The 15,937-nt window shown below is 39.7% G+C and overlaps 1 long non-coding RNA gene across 1 annotated transcript; it reads left to right on the top strand.

Annotated features, from left to right (window-relative positions):
• The first annotated feature begins 640 nt into the window (after window positions 1-640).
• On the top strand, window positions 641-15,923 carry LOC140729629 (uncharacterized). The gene is made up of 3 exons (XR_012099376.1): window positions 641-719; window positions 13,257-13,438; window positions 15,800-15,923. It is a non-coding gene; the product is annotated as an uncharacterized lncRNA (long non-coding RNA).
• The last annotated feature ends 14 nt before the right edge of the window (window positions 15,924-15,937 follow it).

Here is a 15,937-nt window from a genome sequence, read left to right as displayed (position 1 = left end):
AATGTAGGCTCTATAATTGTTGATGAAAATTGTTTCACTGTAATTAAATAAAGAAATAATTTTATTTGCAGCTTTAAACAGATTTGAATATTTTTTGCAATTATGTGTTACTGCTTTGAATTTGCAGTTCCTATTTTCTTTCACTGTGCATCATAAATCAAAATTATTTGTAGTTTTTATGCGATGGCCAGAAAGGGAGAGAGGGGCACTGGATATGTGGCCTGGGAGCCAAGGGGGCAGAACCCAATGAAGTTTGGGAACCATCGGACCATCAGATGGATATGAGCCTCATGGGTAAATGGGACTGACTTAGATAGGCATCTTGGTTGGCATAGACAAGATGGGCTGAAAAGCATGTTTCCCAACTCTGTTATTCCATGCTCCAATCAATCACCTTAACAATTGTTTGTTCTGGCAGTTTTGTCACTTAGTAATTTGCATTTTGTTTCCTGATTCAGCACTCTGCCAAGTTGTATCAAGTAATCAACAAAATATAAAGGAATACATTTTCTTTCTTTATTCTTAAGTGACAAGAATAAACCTGCTTTGAACTGAAGGAGGATTGTTTAACTATTAACTAAGGCATTCACCATGTGACACTAATTTGAATATTACCTCACTTTTTCTAAACGTGTCTATTTGCAGTTTAGTCTTGGGTGCAGATCCTGTCTGAGATGGTCAGCTAAGGTTCTTCCTTTCTGCTGTATGTTACTTTTCAGGTAAAGTGAATAGACTTCTTACATTCCTGAACTTAAAATTGACAATTATTTTCATTGCTTTGATATGAATACTGTCATTCAGCTAAACTTCCAATTTCCATAGGGCTTATTTCCATAAACAACTAAAGTTGATAGTATTTTTATTTAATTTTTTAGTTGTATGTTTTTAAAATCTTATTTCATTTCTGTATGTTAATGTGTTGATTCTCAACTTTAGACTCTTGTAAATTTGCAGAGTATATCATCTGCAACTTTGGTCTCTGCCAATATTATTGTACCATGACTGTTTGTTGTCAAAATTTTAGCTCTAAGATTTTATCAGACACAGACATGTATTTTTTATTCCTGTGGTATGGTATATTTAATGTGTTACAATTGGCTTCAACAATTCCAAACTAACAAAAGCTAAGCTTTATGAAATTGCACTCTTGTCTATAATCCAGCTACTACTCCCAGTACTGTGTATAGAAGTAAATTAAGACAAGATCAAACTTGGCTGTTGAACAGCATTTTATATTCTCAAGGCCCAAAGGATTATATTTGTGCAAATGTACTACAATACATAAACATTACAATCTGCAAAGAAAAGTGTGGTGGGGAGAGATTGTTTGTATTTTACAGTTCAACATTCAATGTTATTCTGAAATTCAGAAAAAATGCTTCTAAGTTTGAAGGTTTCATGAATACTTGAGTTACTTAAGCCTCAGCTCAACAAAGTAAAGTTATTTATGAAAGGATTATTCTAATCTTATTGCAAGTCGAGAGCTGTGCCTTGTGTATATTTTAGTGAAGTCAAATATTTAATATAGATTCCTGTCAGAATGCCAACATATAAATTGGGAATAAACCGTTCTTTCCATGCCTTATAAGTGAAAAACCTCTTTGGCTGTTTTCTACTAAATCTGGTAACTGGGGATTGTATGCTAAAAAAGAAGAAAACTTTTTTAAAACAAAAACTCATTAAATCAATAATCTAATTTAAATAACTGATCTTGAATTGGAATTGAGCAGGCCAGGCAGCTTCGATGGAAAAGAGTGAACAGTTGGCATTTCAGGACGAGACCCTTCATCAGGCAAGACCAACCCAAACCATTGACTATTTATTCTTTTCCGTAGATGCTGCCTGGCCTGATGAGTTCCTCCAGCATTTTGTGTGTGTGTTGCTGAGATTTCTAGCATCTGTAGATTTTCTTGTGTTTGATTAGAGTCGGTTTATTATTGTCACATGTACCAAGTAAGGGGCTGAGCATGCAACTTTATAGAGTGCCAGTGTTCAGCATAATCCTGGCAGAGATGGTGCAGCCCATCCTTACTGACTGGGTTCTGGTGATCAGGAAGTTTTGGATCCGGTTCCAGCAGGAGGTGTTGACACCCAAGTCTCAGAGTTTTGGTGTTGAGTTTGGAACTATAGTATTGAAGGAGGAGTTGTAGCCAATAATTAATAGCATAAAGTAGGTGTCTATATTGTCTGGATGTTCCAGAGACAAGTGTAAGGCCAGGTCCGCTGATGACCTGTTTCAGCAGTAGATGAACTGTAGTGGGTCAAGGTGGTCTGGGAGGCTGCAGTTAATGTGTGTTGTGACCAGCCTCAAGAAAGACTTCATGATGGTGGATATCAGAGTCACAAAAACAAAAGGAAATAATACTTTCAGCCACAAGTTATTTTCCTGAAAGATTAACATTGGGTCAGGTGCACTTGTAGCAAGCCAAGTCTCAGAAAATCTCATTATTTTTGGATTCTTGCTTTTTAACCAATGGATATCCATGATGGAGTCAGTGATCCAACAATTTCCTCACTCCTAATGATACGGAATTGCTTCAGGTTGGAATTCTCACTAACTTTAGCTGATCAGCTGTATACAAATGAACAAGTAAGTATTGTATTAGAATAAGGGGTTTGGTACCTTTACTTGTGAACTATGTGCATCACAGAAGTACAAAGTAGATTTATTACCAAAGTACATGCGACCCTGAGATTCACTTTTTTGCAGATAATCACAGTAGAACAAAGAAATACAATAGAATCAATGAAAAACTACATACAAACACAGAAACAACCAATGTGCAAAGGAAGTCAAAACTTTGCAAATACACAAAAAAGCAATTAGCAATAGTAATCACCACTAGAATAGTCCAACAGTTCCTAGCAATTGAGAAATGAGCATGCTTAGCTAGGCCCACACCTCAGGATTTACCTGCTTGAGCAGAGAAAAAAAATGTTTTTAAACTTTCATAAACGTAATAATATATGTAAAAAAAATAACATTGAGAATATGAGTTGTAGAGTCCATAGGTTGTGGAATCAGTTCAGTGTTGAGGTGAGTGACGTTATCTATGCTGGTTCAGGAGCCTGATGGTTGAAGGGTAGTAACTGCTCCTGAGCCTGGTTTGTTGGGCGTCCGGCTCCTGAATCACCATGGCCAGGAACAGTTATGACCTTTCTATACTATTGTGCATTATAGAACACTACAATTTTGCCTTGATAGGACTTCCAAAGGTTCAAGAAGTCTAAGATTGCATCCCTGCAATGTATAAGGTCATCATTCCAGCTAGCAGAAAAGAATTCCATTCCTTCAATGCACAGCATGCCTATGATTGTTACACTGTGCTGTATAAATGAATTCTGCTTTCTCTAGGAGCAGCCATGAATCTTTAATCTAAGACAATCTATTGAGGTAGTTCTCTTTTTGCCAGTGAGCTTTCCATAGATCAAACCTATACTCTGCAATGTAGCTCATCAAGTATGGTATCAGGTGAACCTGATAATGTTCCTTCAACTACGTGGTTGGCCACTGAGGCAAAGTGACTTGCCTGTTGTACCCACACCAGACACAACACGATACGATCAATGCTATCTGGTGTCAGGTGCAGTAGAATTCTCTGTAATCATCTGGGACATCGGCTCAGGGGAAATGAAGCATACCTTTTGTGTCTATGGTGAAGAGATTACCCAACTGGTAGTTCCACTTGAAAACTGCTGTGTAAGCTCTTTATAAAGAATTCACTTTATATAAATGTAACCTTTAATGTTCAGCTTTTACTCTATTCCTTTGCTGCTTCTATTCAGTAATGGACAGACTGAACCAGGTTTTTATTGCCAGGTCCTGAAAAAAGAAATGGAAGGAAACTTTGTCCAAGGCTCCAGGACTTTTGTCTTAGTATGCTTTAAATACTGTTGAGTCCACTCATTTAAAACTTGGAACAAAAAGCCAGTAATCATTCTGGATTAATGAGAATGGCTCCAGGGACAGTGTTTTGTACTGTGTGTGGGATATGGGAAGTCTGGGAGATGTCCAGTCTCCTGGATAAACACATCTGCACCAGGTACAACAAGCTGCAGAATGTATTAAGGAATTGGAGCTGCAAATTGATAACCTTTGACTCTTACAGGAGAATGAGGAGGTGACACACAGGAGCTACAGGGAGGTACTCACCCCGAGGTTGCAGGAGACAGGCAACTGGGTGCCTGTCAGGAAAAGGAAAGGAAATGCAGTCAGTACAGAATACATGTGTGGCCGTTCCCCTCAATAATAAGTATTCAACTTTAGATACTATTGAGGGAGATCGACCTACCGGGGAGAGCCACTGGGTCTCTGGCGCCAAGTCTGGTGCTGTGGCTCAGGAGAGCAGAGAGGTGAAGAGGACTGCAGTGGTGATAGGAGATTCCTTAGTCACAGAAACAGAGACAAGGTTCTGAGGGTCCGATAGAGAACCTGGATGGCATGTTGCCTCCCTGGTGCCAGGATCTCGGATGTCTTGGATGGGGTCCATGGCATTCTCAAGGGCAAGGGTGTGCAGCCAGAAGTCTTGGTACATATTGGCATCAATGATACAGGTAGACAAGGTGAGGAGGTCCTGAAGAGAGATTTTAGGGAGCTAGGTAGAAAGCTGAGAAACAGGACCTCCAGGGTAGTTACCTTTGAAATGCTTCATGTGCCTTGTGCCAGTGAGGATAAGAATACGATGATTTGGCAGATGAATGTGTAGCTGAAGAATTGGTGCAGGGGGCAAGCGATCAGATTTATGGATCATTGGGATCTCTTGGGAAGGTATGACTTGTACAAAAGGGATGGGTTACACCTGAAGCTGAGGGGGTCCAATATCCATGTGGGCAGATTGGCTATATTCACTGGAATTTAGAAGAATAAGGACTGACCTAATCAAAACCTATTGAAAAGTGAAAGGCCTTGATAGAGTGGATGAGGTGAGGATGTTTCCTGTGGTGGGAGTGTCTAAGACCAGAGGACAAGCCTCAGAGTAGAGGTGCGTCCTTTTACAGCAGAGATGAGGAGGAATTTCTTCAGCCAGAGAGTGGTGAATCTGTGGAATTTGTTGCCACAGACAACTGCGGAGGCCAAGTCTTTCTGTATATTTACGAGAGCAGAGTTTGATATATTCTTGATTGGTCGGGGCATGAAGAGCTATGGGGAGGATGGTGGGGGGGGGGGGGGTTGTGGGGAAGGCAGGAGATTGAGGCTGAGAGGAAAATTGGATCAGCCATGATAAAATGGTGGAGCAGACTTGATGGGCCAAATGGCCTAATTCTGCTCCTATATCTTATGGTCTGATAATGAATCCAAGTACCTGATTGAAATAGTACCGTTGTAAAACATGGGTGTACTGAATGAGCAAGCATGGAGGTCAGTGCAAAGCTGAAGAGGATAACAAAGTTAAGCTTTGTCATTTACAGGAGACATTTGCCATTTTCCAAAAAAAATTCTTTTAGAATCAGAATCAGGTTTATTATCACTGACAAATGTCATGAAATTTCTTGTTTTGTGTCATTGCAAGACATAAAAATTACCTTAAGTCATTAGATAGATAGAAGGAAACAGAATAACATGGTAGTGTTTGTGTACTGTTCAGAAATAACATTTCTTTTATTTCCATATCAACCTTCTCAATAACAATATCTGCACTTTCTCCACTCCAAATCAGCACAAGCTAGCACTGATCCCTACCTAAAAGCACGATGGAAGTAACTTAAGCAGAATTGTAACACTACTGTATGTGAATAGTGGTGGATAGATTCTTTCGTGTTGACGATGGTCAATACATGGTATTTGCAGTATTTTAATTGTGCTTTCCATCCCAGTGGTGGGTGTTGTCCATCCTGTGAGATTTCCTCTCTGGGTACACGTACGTTGACATGCTGTGTATTGTTCTCAGCAATTTGCATTCACCATGTGTGTGTTTAACAACACAGTTCTTTCATCTTCATTTTTAAGGAAATTAATATCAGAAAGCACAAGTAGGAAGAGAGACTCCATGCACAGCACTGTATTCAAATAGTTTCTGCTGAAAACTGCAGTAACCTCCAGCTATTGCGCCTCCCACTGAGTAAAAGGGGCAGAAGTTGGTGAGTGTGTTGTGGGAAGAACTATTCGAATTTCCAGTGGACTTTGAAATAGAGAGAGGAACGGAATTAAATATGTGGAATTGTTTCTAAAAAGCAACTTTTCCTTCTCTTCATCACAGCCAGCATCAGATAAGACTGAGTTGAAACGAGTAACCACGAGATGATTCACTGAAATGCGATCATATTTTCTTAAAAGTGTAGGAGTTTATTTTAATCCTCTGCTCTGGGGATCGCATTAAAACCTATCAAATATTGAAAGGCCGAGATAGAGTGGAAGTGGAGAGGATGTTTCCTATAGTGGATGAATTTAGGACCAGAGGGCACAGCCTCAGAATAGATGGCCATCCATGTAGAACAGAGTTGAGGAATGATCTGTGGATCCTATTGCCATGGATGGTTGTGGAGTTCAAGTCATTGAGTACATTTAAAGTGGGGGGTAATAAGCTCTTTATTAGTCAGGGTGTCAAAGGTTATAGGGAAAAGGCAAGAGAATGGGGTTATGAGGGATAATAAATCAACCATGATGGAATGACCAATCAGACTCGATGGGCTGAATGGTCTTGTACTGCTCCTTTATCTTATGATCTTATAATACAGATGTGGATCTAGGGATGTGCAATAAATTCTGCTTACCAAGACACTCATTCCCATGTCTGATTAGAAATTACAAAATACACTCCTATCACAGGTACTAGCTGTAAAATAATGTAACTTTGGCCTGACTTTCGCACCACAAATGAAATCTTTTTCAAAAATTATTTTCAATTTCAACAGCATTTTTCAGTATCGAGGTTCTTCAGACATCTGTAAATCTGGTGAACAAAGAGCTGTCCAATTGGTTTCTCTTGGAATTTTCTCACACATAAACCGAACCAGTTAGTCTGGGACTTTCTCAATACAGCTGCAGCAAAATTAATTATAAAAATAATCACCTTTCTAAGCTGTTCCCTGCATCCTGTTGCAATATATCTTTACCAGCACAATTAACTCTCAAAATAGCACTACTGTCCACCTGAACAGATCATTTCACACCATTTCCTCAGCTGAATCTTCAAGAAAGTGTACAAAAAGATGAGGGAAATATGTTTTTATTGCTTAACATTAATAGCAAAATTATTGTAGTTTGCTTTGTATTTAAGATTGAATCATATTCAGTCTCTGTTTTCTACCAGTTCAAGATGTTTCTAATGCATTGGCTGATACTCGGTGCCAAATAGAAATGAGATCGTTTTACTGTGGCCAAGATTTTGAATACAGACGTAAATTTTGTAACGTTTGCAATGTGACCATAGTCTTGTCAATAAATGAATTCATTCTGCTGATTAGATCATCTGTTTCCCTGAGGCAATGAGGCTATTTCACCTGGTTTTCTACATGAATGCTGATCAAGTCTAGTTTAACTATGAACTCATAGGGAGCAAGACAAGGAAGCAAATCCATTCTTGCCCAGAATGCCAATGATTTGCAACATCTCTTTGATGTAAATATTATTACCTGCTATAAAATTCACATCTAAAATTATCAAACGTTTTCTGGCTGAGACCAAACTCGGTCAATATTCTTAATACTGAATGCTGCTGTGTTTGAGTGAAGAAGTGATTTCAGTGATACTTGGAACTGAAGGTGCCTATGGCAAGATTTGCAGAAGGATTTTGATTAGATGGCAAAAGAGCAGAAAATAGCTGGTTTTACATGAAGGTGTGACAGATACTATTTTGCATACATACGGCAAATAATGATTTCCATAGAAAACAAACCTGTTTATTTACATTCCTCTTATGTAAGGAGCACACAGTACGTTGCTGTGCCAAGAACTAATAAAACAGAGTCAGGTTTCATTTGCTATGAACTGAAGTTAACATATTTCATGTGTGGTCGATTTTGGAAGCGTTTTAGTTAAAAATTAAATAAATTTGACATTTCATGCTGAGTAATACTCCCTGTTTCTTTTAATCCTATTTGATGTTATCTGCATATTTGGGAAATCAGCCTTTAGCATCCTATGTATCCTTAATTCTACAAAATTACTCCAGACATAAGAGAATGGTTGATTAGATATTAGGAGCCTGTCATGACTAGTCCTTCCCTATTGAAGAGCTCCCATGGGTTTATGGCCAGTGCTTGCAAACTCTCACAGTTAAATTGCCAAAATGTCACAGGAAATATTTAATTTAATTAGTTAGGCACAAAATGCTGCAGAAACTCAGCAGGTCAGGCAGCATCTATGGAAATGAATAAACCATCGGCGTTTCAGTCTCATCTTAAAGTGTTGACTATTTATTAATTTCCATAAATGCTGCCTGACCTGCTGAGTTCTTCCAGAATTTTGTGTGTGTGTTGCTTTGGATTTCCAGCATTGCAGAATTTCTTCTGTTACTACTTAATTAGACATGCTCAAGAACAATCACGGGTCATTCTTAAAGAGCCCTAACTTTATACTTCTCCAGTCACAGTAGTTGTGTTACTTAATGAACAATTCACACACTTTGAGCTTTTGAAGTATCTAGCAAAACTACTGGAGTTAACCTTGGTGTGTCAGAATGCTGTGGAAAGTTACACAGCAAATGTTAGTGATATGCACCACCAGTTCCCCACATAACCCTCATTACCTTTGCCATGAATGGTACCACTAGGTGAGCCTACATGAGCAAAACGACAGGACAAATATTGAAGGAAAACAGCAAAACTTACTTCATTAACATAAAGCTATGAAAAGGCATGGTACTGCTAGAGTTAATAGAGGCAATAGAACAAAGGACTGGTAATTCTGGTTCATGCTGTTTTAACTTGAATAAACATATTAAATATGACTTAAAACCATAAGATACAGGAGCAGAATTGACCCATTTGGTCCATCAAATCTGCCCTGCCTTTTCATCATGGCTGATCCAATTTTCCACATAGTCCCAGTCTCCTGTCTTCCCCCACACTGCTTCATGTCCTGTCCAATCAAGAATCTATCATCTCTACCTTAAATATACATAAAGACTTGGCCTCCACTGCTGCCTGTGGCAACAAATTCCAGAAATTCATCACACTCGGCCTAAGGAAATTCCTCTTCATCTCTGTTCTAAATGAACGCCCCTCTATTCTGAAGCTGAGTCCTCTGGCCTTAGACTCTCGCACATTCACTCCACATTCACCCTGTTACCATTTGATAGGTTTCAATGAGATCACCCCTCATTCTTCTGAATTCCTGTGAATACAGGCCCAGAGCCATCTACCGCTCTTCATGTGACAAGTCATTCAATCCTGGAATTATTTTCTTGAACCTCTTTTGAACCCTCTCCAGTTTCAGCACATCCTTTCTACGATAAGCTGCTCGCAATACTCCAAGTGAAACTTCACCAGTGCTTTGTAACCTGACCTGTTTGTAAGTTGGAGTTACAAAAACATGTGGAAGGGGACCACAGAAATGGATGTGATTGGTCGGAATGGGAAGAGCAGCCGCCAGCTCGCCTCACCGATTGGGTGAGTGGATGACTCTGATCAGCACTCTCAGCTCTGTCCTATTTGACCAGCCTCTGATAGTCGTGGTTCAGGGGACGAGAAGGCCTGCGGAAATGCCCTGTTCCCACTCAGTCAAAGATGCTTGCAGCCCTGCAGTAGCTGAAAAATTCATCTCCATCCATCCCACCGGTCTCCCAAACACTCATTCATTTATACAGGGTGTCCACAGGTCAGATGTTTGTAACATGGAAGGACCTGACCATGAAGACAGTTTGTGTAAATTGTATATCCACTGTTTTACATGTGTACAAATTGTACATGGTAGCTCACGTGACCATTTCCTTCAATATGTACAGTAACTCTCCAAAAGTTAAATTGTTAAAATAATTTTTGGGATCTGGGTGTCACTGGTAAAGCCAGCAGTTTTGTTAATTGTTAATAGCCCTTAAGGGAGTCAAAGTGGGGCCCGGGCCTGGGTCTGAGAACTAGAAATGACCTGAGGTTTGGATGATTTAGGTGCCGAGCCAGATTGAAAAGGCCAGGTTGGTGCGACATGAGGCAAGGGACAGGCTGGTGATCAGCTGGCTGCTGCACGAAGTTTATTCGCCTCTGTGCTGAACTGAGATTGTGGCCTGCAAACTAACAGGCTCCTGGATGGGCTGCAGTGACGACTGGCTTCGTGGCTGTGGACCCACTTCCCTGAACTTCAGTTCTGAATGTTATCTGTTTTTTTCTGTACATTGGGTGTTTGACAGTCTTTTTTTTTAATGTGGTCTATCGGGTTTCCTTATTTAGAGGCTGCCTGTAAAGTGGTGCGTGTCAAGGTTGTATATGGTATACATTGATAATAAATGTACTTTGAGCTTTAATACAAATGCTGTCTTTGCCTTCCTTGTGGTAGAGCTCTGAAATTTGAGAGGTGCTGTTAGAGTAGCCTAGGGAACCGGTGTTTATTTTGTAGGTCAAACAAACTGCAACATTGTGCACAGGTGGCGGAGTAAATGAATGCTCAGGGTAGTTCATGGGCTGTTGATCAAGCAGGTCACTTTGTACCAGTAGAACCATATAATTAAATGTAATTGTATTCTGTAGAGCTCAGTATCTTTAATACCAACACTTACTCTTTTCCAAGTATGTGTAGTGACCATGCAAAATGAAATGCAATATTTTAAAATATTTTTCTATTGTTGTTTTCTTACATTTTTAAATGACCTAGGATGGTTCTATGGATCACTACAGAAAAAGTACTTCTAATTGTTGTAAAGGTAACATACAAATTAGGAGATCTATACGAGTTTTTAATAGCACCCACTGTGCATGAACCAAGACCCTACCAAGGTCACCTTGACCTGTTCAAGTCATTGCAGATGAGCCAAATGCATGTGGTGTTAAAGGGGAAATAGTTGCCATCGATGATCTTGTAAACAGTCAAACTATTATCCAAAGTCTGAATCCTGTTTTAGAAGTGTCACTCTCAGTTCGGCTAGTGGCTTAATCTAGGAGAAGACAGCCCTTGGCCCGGCCAAACTTGAAAAATCTCGTTTGGATGGATGCTGCATGATGTGTCCCCTGTTACAAATAAGTACCACAAGATGACAAACTGTACACAACATGCGATTAAACGAGTGAGATTTATAATACTTTATTTGGCTATATGGTTAGTAAAGAAACAGAAAAAAGAAGGGGGCCCATTCTCATGAAACAGTCTAATGCGCAATGTTGGAGCTCATGGTTCTGTCCATTTGTTCCCTGTCAACCTCCTCCAAGCGTAGCCAACCCTCAGACCTTCGCTCCAAGTCCACTCTGTCTGGTGGTCTACTAACTCTCTCCATTCGTGTCTTCTCTCCTCACCTCTCCCTGGCAAAAGACCACGAAATCCCTGCCTCCAGACCCACAAGATAGAACAACATCCCGCTCATTGGATAGCACACATTCCAAAGCCACATTATCTCTAATCATGATCCAAACATTGCTGCTACAGAGAAACCATTTCCTTAGCAGTAAAACATTACAGAGAGGCCAATATATTAGCAGTGAGACCTTACTGCGCATTACAGGAGTTGATAGCTGACAGATTAATTAATGCAGATAATGACATGTAAGTGAATACAGTTACTAAGTCAAGGTGCCAAATAGGATGCTTAGCATTACCATAAATTATAACATTAGGAGAAGATAGTGAGACACTTTTTAAAATCTAACTTCTCAAGTTTTTCCCATTAAAGTCTCCTAAAGACCTGTATACTTATTATTCAGTGATGCAGGCACCTTGAAGTTTAGGAATCCAAGGAAATTCTTGCAGAGGATTTGTTGCTCTTTAATTCTCTGTAATCAAGCTTTCCAGTATTCACAAAATGCTCTCAAAAATTAATTGCTGATTTAAGTTAGAAAAAAAAACAAATCCTCTGATAATACTTCATAAGCTAAATTTGGTTATACGTGCGTCAAAAAGTATATTTTTAGAACATCTGCTCCAAAATGGTTTTCTCTGGATTTACTTGGAGAAGCTCCTCCCCAAAGGGAAGTGATAGGCAGATCATGAGGGCAGGGGAGGAGAAGAAAAGTAGTGAGAGGGACGCCAGACTGAGGGAAAACAGAGGGGAATTGTTATTGGAAATTAGAGGTATCCATGTTCATGCCATCAGGTTGGAGACCATCAAGGTGGAATATGAGGTGTTGCTCTTCCAACCTGTATCTGGCTTCATTGTGTTCTGTCTTGGTAGTCTCCAACCTGACTGCATGAACATCAGGTTTTCCAGCTTCTGTTCCCCTATCCCACACACTTGGTTTTGCTTTAGCCTGGTGGCACTCACACTTTCCTTTTCTCCTACCTGCCCTACCTCTGGTTCCCCAGCTTCTTCTTTTTATTTCATAGTCTATTGTGCTCTCCTGGTAGATTACTTCTCCTTCAGTCCTTTACCACCTCCGAGCTTCTCACATACATCCCTTTCAAGCCACTCGCCCACCCACTTACCTTCCAAGACTTGTAGAATGGTCCGGAAACTGATTACTCTTGATCATCCCCACTTTACGATCTCGCCAGTATCATTAATTGCAATACAAAAATACATTTGTAACCGCTTGGCATCAAAACGTAAAATCACCATTGACTCCTTCACTGAAGCATAATGAAAGATTGACTCCACTAGCCACCTACAAGACAAAGGCCCTCTACTAACCAGCACCCATGGAACAATTGCAAATAAGGCAGTTAGAATCTATGACAAGGCCCTGGACATCATGGTGAGCCCAGCACCAAGAGTGTTTCTTCGTGCCTCAACCCCGCAATATCTAAGACTTCCCAAAACCAACTATTGCTATGGATAATCTGCTTTTCTACCACATTTTCACACACATCCTAAGAAGGACATCACTGGATCATTCTCTTCTACTACTGTTCATTCCCAATAGATCTTCTTCTTAATATTTTTACCCATCAAGGCAATGTGGGAGTGGTTCCATTACATTTTAGCTTGGAAAATCAGTGCCACCGCCCTGCAACCATCACAAATCCATTGGTAAAATGCATGACAACCTACAAGCCACAAGAAGTCCGAATTGTGCTGGTTTGTGTGGCCCACAATCAAAGTCATTCAAGCCCTTGAAATTCCATGTAGCTCTTAAGTTCAAGATCAAACTATTGTATACAATATTGTGTCTGAGTACTTCTTAAATCTTGCAATGAGAACCTGTTCCTTGAATTCCTTTACTCTATCTTTCATTCACAGATGGAGCATGGCTAAACCTGGCAAAAGCTTGCCACTTATTCAAAGTCTACACATTCACCTGAGCAACACAATAAAAATTGGTGTATTGGTGGCAGTGGTTCTTTTTTTCCTGATATCAATGATAATTCTGGGATGGCAGATCTACCTCTACCGCAAACATACAAGAGCAAAGAAATCAACAGGTGGGTTCTAAATAAACTTTTAAAAGCAGATGTTTGAAATGGCTTTGTGCTTAGCATCTCATTCCAGCTGTTAACTATGTAACTTTATATCCAGTGGCCACTTTATTAGGTATACCTGCTCATTAATGCAAATATATAATCAGCCAATCATATGGCAACAACACCATGCACAAAGGCTTCCAGACATGGTCAAGAGATTCATTTGTTGTTCAAACCAAAATCAGAATGGGAAGAAATGTGATTTAAGTGACTTTGACTGTGGAATGATTGTTGGTGCCAGACAGGGTGGTATGAGTGTCTCAGGAACTGTTGATATCCTGTGATCTTCATGTACAGCAGTCTCTAGAGTAGGGGTCCCCAACCTCTTTTATGCTGTTGACAAATACCATTAAGCAAGAGGTCCATAGACCCCAGATTGAGAACCCCTGTTCTAGAGTTCACAGAGAATGGTGCAAAAAACAAAAAAAAACCTGCAATGAGTGACAATTCTGTGGGGGGGAAATACCTTGTTAATGAGAGAGGTCAGCGGAGAAAGGCTAGACAGGTTCAAGCTGACAGAAAGGCAACGGTAACTCAAATAACCACATGTTGCAACAGTGGCGTGCAGAAGAGCATCGCTGAATGCACAAAACATTGAATCCTGAAGTGGACAAACTACGGCAACAGAAGACTATGACCACACACTGCATGGCCACTTTATTAGGCACAGGAGGTATCCTACAAAGAGGACAGTGCGTATATAGCATGTCAATGGCATAAATCCATATATTGTAAAGAAAACATCATTACTCTTCATTGATAGCAACATTAAATTATTAAATACCAGCAGAAAGACGCAACCAGGAATCAAGAGATACCGATTATATTTCTGTAGCATTTCATAATGCACCAGCTTCATTTCCAACAACATGCCATTGTGTTACCTCAGCTCCCACCTTGGGGATGATCCCACAACTGTGCTACCTTAATTAGTCTCATACTAATCAAGGTATGGGGTGCTGTGGCTATGCTGTTTATAACAAAGAACTGTGCAGAGAGGGAATATGAATGCTTGTGCCCCTCCACATCTTGAGACATTTTCAAAATGGTGGGACATGAAAACTGGCCAGTGGCAATCTTCAATTAAGGAAGGCAGCTAGTAAGATGAGAAGACTTCCTCTGCCAAAACATATACAGCAATCATAAAAGTGTCAGAAAATTGCACAAGATTAGTCCAGTGTACTGCAGAATGCACTGCAATTAATTTTACTCCATATCCCTTGACCGAGTGCAACACAATAGAGTATTTATGTGGATGGCTCCATTAAGGATATTCTATGCCTTAGAAGGAGGACATTTGTTTATTAATTATTTGGTCAATCTCAGAGTATTCCCATCAATCCTCTTCCCCCACTTAGCCTAATCTCCCTCATGTCCTTTAATTCTCTTGGCATCAACTTTAGTACCGGCCTTCTCAGAATCAGAATACTATCACTGACATGCAGTATGTTATGAAATTTATTGTTTTGGAGATGCAGAATAGTACAATACATAAAAATGCTATAAATTACAAGAAGAAATACATTTTTTAAAAATAGTTTAAATAAATAATTCAAAAATAGAGCAAAAATAGTGAGGTAGTGTTCATAGGCTGGTTCATTGTCCATTGCTATTCCTAAAGCATTGGGTATGTGTCTTCAGGATCCTGTACCTCCTCTCTGATAGCAGTAATGAGAAGAGAGCATATCCTGGGTGATGGAAGTCCTTAATGATGGATGCCATCTTTTTAAGGCATTGCCTTTTGAAGATGTCCTCGATGTTGAGGAGGCTAGTGCCCATGGAGGAGTTCGCTGAGTTGGCAACCCTTTGCAGCTTTTTCCAGTCCTCTGGAGTGGCCCCTCCATACCAGATGGTGATGCAACCAATTAGAATTCTCTCCATAATACATCTGTAGAAATTTGCTGGAGTCTTTGGTGACATGCCAAATCTCCTCAAACTCCTAATGAAATATAGCTGCTGACATGTCTTCTCGGGATATCACCAAACACTCAAGGTGCACATTACAATGCATAAAAAAATATTGTGAGTTTGTGTCTTCTTCCAGAACACTTACATCCTTCAAAATAAGACCATAAGACTGAAGATGTACAGTAAGAGCAGAATTAGGCCATTTTGCCCATCAGGTCTGCTTCGCCATTTCATCATGTCTGATCCATTTCTCTCTCAGCCCCCATCTTCTGCCTTCTCCTCATATCCCTTCATGCTCTAAGATGCAGCTATAGCAAAATTTATCTTTAAGTTACAAGTTCCCAAAAAATAACTGTGATTTTAATAATTAATGTACATTTGCTGTGTAATTTTTAAACTATATTACATTTATAGATACAAAGATTAAACCCAAGAAAAAATATACAGAGAAAAGCAACTTGTCAACACAAAATAATTCTTCAGACTTCCTGGCTAAATCAGATAAAGATGAGTATTCGAACATGAAACTACACGATTACAAGGCAAGTACAT

This window comes from Hemitrygon akajei, chromosome 6 (assembly GCF_048418815.1).
Source record: "Hemitrygon akajei chromosome 6, sHemAka1.3, whole genome shotgun sequence".
NCBI classification, from domain to species: Eukaryota; Metazoa; Chordata; class Chondrichthyes; order Myliobatiformes; family Dasyatidae; genus Hemitrygon; species Hemitrygon akajei.
This window is presented reverse-complemented; position numbering and strand designations above follow the sequence as displayed.